The sequence below is a fragment of the Mixophyes fleayi genome, chromosome 2 (assembly GCF_038048845.1).
Source record: "Mixophyes fleayi isolate aMixFle1 chromosome 2, aMixFle1.hap1, whole genome shotgun sequence".
In the NCBI taxonomy this organism is placed as follows: domain Eukaryota; kingdom Metazoa; phylum Chordata; class Amphibia; order Anura; family Limnodynastidae; genus Mixophyes; species Mixophyes fleayi.
Genome location: NC_134403.1, coordinates 256,403,175 through 256,410,219, shown reverse-complemented (window position 1 = coordinate 256,410,219; position 7,045 = coordinate 256,403,175). Strand labels below are relative to the sequence as shown.

Sequence of the window (7,045 nt, the reverse complement as noted above, 5' to 3'; positions counted from 1 at the left end):
GTGTACCTTATTTTTTTGTTAAAAGGGATTTGTTGTATAGGTTGTGGAATAAATGTTCAACACTTGTTAATACCGCAGGCACACGTACCTTTAGTTTTAAAAGTCATCATACTCACACATCTTTGTGGGGGTCATTTGGAAGAGAATAAGACTCTGGAAAAAGTGCTGTTATGGTTTTACTGGCTGGGATAGGCATGGCGGTAAAGATATTGTCTATCCTGCCCTGTATGTCAAACCTGAAAACCTCTCCAAAATATGATCACAGGGCCACATTGTTGTATAGAAGGCTGAGACAAAGAAGTCCTCCAGGGAAACAACATTTAGAGGATGCCCAGGAGCGTCAGAAAAGGCATTATGACACTCTGGCAAAAGTTTGTGCTTTCAGCCTGGGCAACAATGTTTTTAGTTCTTGTCCCCACCCAGGAAGGTAAGACCTTTGAACACTGGCGGGGACCTTATGAGCAGCTGGCCCAGTGAACTATAGAGTCTGCCAATTGGGTTGAAGGCGAAAACAGCAAATTTGCCACCTCAATTTACGAAAACCTTGGTGTGAGGAAAGTCCTCTGTCTTCATGCTTGTATTGTTGGTGGTGTCCAGTTAGGGTACTATCAGTCTAGTTAACAGTAGGGTAGTGTTAGATCTAAAATTCTGACCCAAGTCTGCCTATGGTGTCAAGTATATCTGGAAGCGCTTCAATCAGCTGGAGAGAATTGACACAGACCAAGTTCTGTATACAAGGAATATTCTCTAGTTTATTGATACAAAGATACAGGTTTTTATAGGCTACTGAATAAATGAATCCTACGTCATATGCATACAATAGTTTATACCACTAGTTTATGAGAAGCGCTACTGATTAACTTTCTCACGTATTCTTGAGGTGTTTACTTTTCTCCCCCTTCTAAGGACAGATGAGCCTATTATTTCTTATCTCAAGGGGAGTTGGAGATATGCTATGTGTAACACCATGGATACAGCTCCCATACTACCAGCTGGATATGAAGCTCATTATTGTTTTCATAACTGGTTACATTCTTCAGGTGTTCCCTATTAGTTCAACTTCAAGGCCATAGGCTCACATATTGCAAAACTGCAAGTTAACAGAAAAATGAATAATCTCTTCTAGCAAATAATATTTCTGTACAAGTTACAATAAAATGGCTGAACAAAGGCATTATGAGGCCTTAACAAAAAATCATATTTAACATTTCCCATCTTTTATTCAATTTTCGACCCTTTCTCCTCCTACCTACCTAATCCTATCTATAGAACCACATTCTTAATAAGCAGGTACTTATACACATGTAGGAGGCCACATGCATAGAGTTGGTCCCCTTAGGAATCTGTCAACTCATCCCCCACTAATAAGCCTGTGATCCTCCCTGTCCTAACTTGATTTATGAGGAGATGCATTTTGGCAAATGTCCATGTCTAGAAAAGATGGTTTCTTAGAAGATGGTTTCTTAAAAGATGGTTTCTTAGTAGGTAGTTAATGAGTCTATAGTAGTTCTGCAGGCCTTGCATGTCCTTTGTTCAATCTTTAGTAGTTTCTTGTTGCAAACTCTGCAGTTCTTTGGCTTTGCTAGTCCAAATAATTCATGACACTCATAGTCTGGTCAGGTTTCAGAAGTAATTTCTGTGATCATCAGAGGTTCGGGATTTTCAGTGGTTCCCTTTTTGGAGAGACAACAATCAAGTGTCAGTAACTTCTTAATCAGCCATATATTTAGTTTCATTATCACCTATACGATCAACAAGATTGCAAAACCATTTGCTACTAATGCCAATATTTCCAATATCCAACATGAATCATTACTGACAACTTTACCAATGAGGTTATGCATCTGCACAAAGACATTTTCAGAGTTTACTCTACTATGAGTGCAAATTGTTGAGCACTCCTTCCCATATGTTTCTCACAGTGGCATAGGCAATATGTCACTTAACTGTCTGTTTCATACTGGGTTAGGGAGGCCTTAATCCCTACTTCAGTCACAATTATTCTGGCAAGACATATCAATACAATGAGACAGTCATTTCTATTTATCAGAACAAGACTCCCCTGATTTGAAGACTTTGCAGTGTTATGCGTGAATCCAGGTGTCTCTTTCCTGTACTTTCACTGCCATGGGAGTCGTCAACAGGACTTGATAAGGACCCTTGTATCTGGGTTCAAGACTTCTCCTGATGTGCTTTCTCACGACCACCCAGCCCCCCAGGGTGCAGTTTATGGGTACCTGTATCAAAATTAGGGTTTGCAATGGAGGAGAATATTTGACCATGTATTTCAGTTAGTTGTTTCTATAATAAGGCAACATAATTCAACAAATCACTATATACATGGTGTAGTTGCTATGGAAAATAACAGCCTGTTCTGTTTGCTGTGCCAAACAATATCTCATATGGTGTTAAACCTGTGTCTTTCCTAGCAGTATTTTTTACTGAGTGCAGGTAAACATGAGATCCATGGCAGACCTGTTTCAGCCATTATTTTCTGCATTTTCAATTTCAGTGTACCATTAAGGCGCTCCATACATCCTGAACTTTGGGATCTGTAGGGGGTGTGATAGTTTCTGGAATCCTTGCCCCGTAAAGTGTATCCCTCTGTCACTTACAATGACCTCTGGTACACCATATCATCAGATTACCTCATTCGCAATTTTCTTGGCTAATGCTTTAGCATTTGCTTTTCTATACAGCCATGTCTCCAGCCAGTGACTAAAGAAGTTGACACAGACAAGCACATTCTCAAAGCCCGAGCATTTGGGAAGTTATAAAGTCTATCTGTATCCTCTTATAGGGATATTATGTCTGGGGTGTGCTTTTCCATAGGACAGACTTACTCGGGTTACTTTGTGCACAGACTAGGCATTCTGCCACTAACGACTGTGCTGCTTGGGCGAACCCTGGTACTATCCATAAGCTGCTAGTGAGTACAACCATAGCATCTTTTCCCAGATGCACTTTCTCGTGTGCTATATTGGCCATAATGGGATAAACTACTTTTGGCAGACACAAACGCTGACCTTTACACCACTCCTTGCACTTCTAGTGCTCCATGTATTGCCCAAGTCTTTTTCTTATTTTCTGTTGCTTGTCTTTCCATAAGTTGGAGTGTGCTCTGGTCAAACAGGGGTCAGGGGGTCACCATGTAAATAGACTCCCCTTGGGGTACTGGGGCTATGGCGGCTTCTCGTGCGGCCTGGTCTATTTCACTTAGCTTCGGGGGTAGTATCTCTGTGTGTGTCTTCACCTTCATCACTGTTTGGAGGACAGCTGGAATGCAGTGAACAGTGCCCTGGTATGTTCATCATATTGACTGGTTTGCTTGCTGAACCCATAAGGTCCCTACTTTTCCATACAGGGCCATAATCATGCGCAATTACAAATGCATAACTTGAATCAGTGTAAATATTTACTCTTTGTCCTTTTGCATATATGCATGCAAGTGTCAGGGCCTTTAGTTCAGCTTCTTTTGCTGATGTGACTCGGTAGAGTCTGTTGAATCACTATTTCTGTGTGTGTGGTTACAGCACACCCTGTATAAGGGACAGAATCTATGTGATAGTGTGCATCATCTACAAAAAGAGTGATGTCTGCATCTGGTAATGGTTTATCTTTAATGTGAGATAAAACCAGAGATTCTTGTTTCATTAGTTCTATGCAATCATGTTCAGAAAAATTTTGTTTGCATTTTTTTTTTCCTTTCTTTCTGTTCAAGCTGGAATGGAATTCCCCCAAATCCCTAGGGTAACCCCAATATATACAGGTACTTCTCCCATCTTTTGAAACTTGCTGCAATAAGGCAGCAGGATTCAACATTGTGCACTGCTTAAGTGTAACGTTACTGGGAGTAAGCAGTGCTACTTCATTAGGATAGGCTTCAGTAAGGAGCATGTGGAATCCAAGGAAAAGGTTCTTGGTTTCTGAGTTCCACAAAGTTTACACTCATTAGATGGAGTGTACAGTACAACGGTTAAGACAGATGTGGTAACTTTAATTCTTCTGGAAGAGAAACACTTAGCTTAAATAACCTGTTAATAAGCCACATCATCAGTTCTATTAGTGTATATAATAATGTGTTGGGCCACAATACTCACAAACACATTCCTGCGTTGGGTGTAAACCCCTGTAGTCATGGGTTGCTCTTTTCTTTATTTGGTTGGGTTAAACTTTCATATTAGAATTTTCTAATTATGTATAATGATCTATACATTACTATGGGCCTGAGTCTGGTTCTTCCAAACTTGGCTTTCCTTTCTAGTCTAGTACACATCTACAGCGCACAGCAAAGGAAAATAACGTGCAATCTATATTCCTCCTGCTAATATCAATGAACTCCCCTCTCTGGTCTCCCTTGGACCTTTAAAAAACTTAAAATACAGTTTACTCAGATTCCCCTTGTCTGAAGGTCTTAACATATATCTGTGAACATGAGAGGCTCTGGGGCCTCTTGTGCTTCCTTTTTTTTTTTTTTTGTCTTCTAATAAAAAAGGAAAGGGAGGAAGAAAATACACAGTGCGCTCGGCAAGTGTTATATGTCACTCATTTCACAATAGGAGGGAATGTCCTTTGTGCTGTATATCTTCATACTTAGTAAATCTGGCCGGTAACAAATGTTTTGCTTGTGCTTGGTTTCTGTCACAACGTACGATACCGTTAAGGTAACTGGGTGTCCTAGCACAATATCTATACTCTTTTCAAGCACTAAAGCAGAGTAGTATGCAAGTGACCTTAGCTTGCGACCATGTATTTGTGTCAGTACTCCTTGTACATGTGCACTGACTTCATAACAAAATAATGTGAAAGGCTTGTCATAATCTGGCAAAGCCAGTGCTGGCGCTGAAGTTATTTCAGCTTAAAATTGGTTAAACATTTGGTTCTGCTCAGAGGAGAGTATAAATGGCTTGCTATGATCCAGAAGTGCTAATGCAGGAGCACATACAATTGCTCTTAAAGTCTTAAATCTTTTTCATTTCTGTAAAAATATAGAATTCCCATCAATGCATTACCATACCCACAATAAAAAGAATTATTTACAGTATATGACAATTATAGCACAGTAAATAAGGGCAGTAAATGTCTTTACAAACACTGATTTACTCAAAACTGTAATGAGGATACAAATAAAAACCTTTTGCTTTCTGCACATACAGAAAAACCACCTAGTTCATGCATTTGCTATGCGAATAGCACATAAACTCTAATATCTCTTTCCAAAACAAGGTAATCATTACTCAGAAGAGTTTACGTTATTTAAATCCTTCATTAGTTTATACTTATGTTTGTTGTGGTGCAAAGATGGTGCATTGGAAGTTAAATCAATGCAATCTGGATTGCCTAATGGGTCTTTGCAGCTGGAGACCTGTGAATAAAAAAAACTTTTGCATAGAGATTAACATTTATTTACTAGGAATTACTGTAACTGTAACATGCGTGTATACTGTTATCAGGTAACCAGTGAACAGCTGCTAAAAGCTTAACTGTGACGCTATGCGTTCCATGCCTTGATTTCCTCAAAGGGGCAGTCCCTAATTTCACAAATAGAGAATGTCAAAGTGACGAGACCTGGGCGAGTGTTCAAAGCCACTCCTTTCTTATCCTCTCTTAGTACAGCCCTTTTAAATGACACTAATTAAATTTCCGGGTTTAGAAACATTCAATCTGGAATCTTGGTTCCAAGTATTCAACCATTTTAAAAGCAGCACTGTCTCATAAATCAGAGTACTCTCGTTAGACACAATACATTGTGTCTGTAAATCATTCAACATTTTCTCAACAAAATCTCTCTCCCGTGACCAAATATTCACACATATTTCTAGATTCTGTGATTTTCGTGTTCAAAGTAAAAATATATTCACTTAAGTCTCGCTCACAGACGACATTTTATCTCGTAACATTTCTTTAAAGGCATAACAAACCCTCCTGATTTCTGAGAACATTCATCAGCGCCATTTTAACACAGATAAAAACAGCATGTAAGCTCACTCCCACAATTCTCAACTTCATTAAAGAGAAAGCTATATTTCTGAACTTCAGAAACAAAATTATTTTGTTCAAATACAGAAACGGCTTGTTGGATCCCAGCCAGCTTTGTTCTGACACTAGTAATTATAGTGATAATGTACATTATTTACAATCTTGTCCGTGCAATCGGACCAAACATTTTAAAACTTCTTTTGTATCTTTTTAAAAGCTTATCATTAAGCAATGAATGTACAACTTTTTCAACCTTGAAACATGTCTCTTGTAAAAAACGGACAAGACAGACAAACATTGTGATTTAAAGTAAATCAAACATCTCCCTTATAGAGCACTAAGACAGAGAACAAACAATGTGAATTATCACGGATCTCTCTCACACGCAGTAAGACGGAGACAAAACTCACATACAGAGAAAGAAAACTTAACTGACATCTTCCAGCCTACTGCTGTGGAACTACAAGTCCCAGCATTACACTAAATACAAGTTAGCTTCAACATGTTATCATCAATCAGCACTCCGGACACATTTCTTTAATTTTACATACATTGTCAAAAAACAAAAAACAGTGTGCTTCTTATCTCAACACACTGAAATCATTTACACAGAATAAGGGAGGGGCACATTTCACTTATTCAGCTGCACAGGATCAAACATACATTTATAATATACAACCTACTTGATTCATTATTCAGCTTCCGATGCATTTAGCATATCCACATATATTTCGACTTTTCAGATCTCTTAACTTTCCTGTGCCACCTCAAACAATCTCTTGGGGTTTGATCTCAATACCCCTTTGTTCTTGTCACATTACCACTTGCAACACCTTTGTTTCTCCATCCACACATATCTTTGGCTATCCCCGCTTTCTTGAAAAATTCCCTGCAGACCTTCTACTCCCCCATTTCCTTAAGTCTTTGTGCATCATATCTATGAGGGAGCTGCTGTCATTTGTTTACTATCTATATTACTCGTATTGACAGTATTCTGTTGAGTCCAAATCGGGACTCTTATCTAGTTTCTGTGGGTTGTCCTTGCACTGGACGTCCCGTTCTGTGG

At 39.0% G+C, this 7,045-nt stretch overlaps 1 long non-coding RNA gene across 1 annotated transcript; it reads right to left on the bottom strand.

The window, feature by feature from the left end:
• Nucleotides 1-732: 732 nt before the first annotated feature.
• LOC142138876 (uncharacterized) lies at nucleotides 733-6,655 on the bottom strand. The gene is made up of 2 exons (XR_012688121.1): nucleotides 4,734-6,655; nucleotides 733-4,019 (listed from the first exon to the last, which is right to left on the bottom strand). It is a non-coding gene; the product is annotated as an uncharacterized LOC142138876 (long non-coding RNA).
• Between the last annotated feature and the right edge of the window lie 390 nt (nucleotides 6,656-7,045).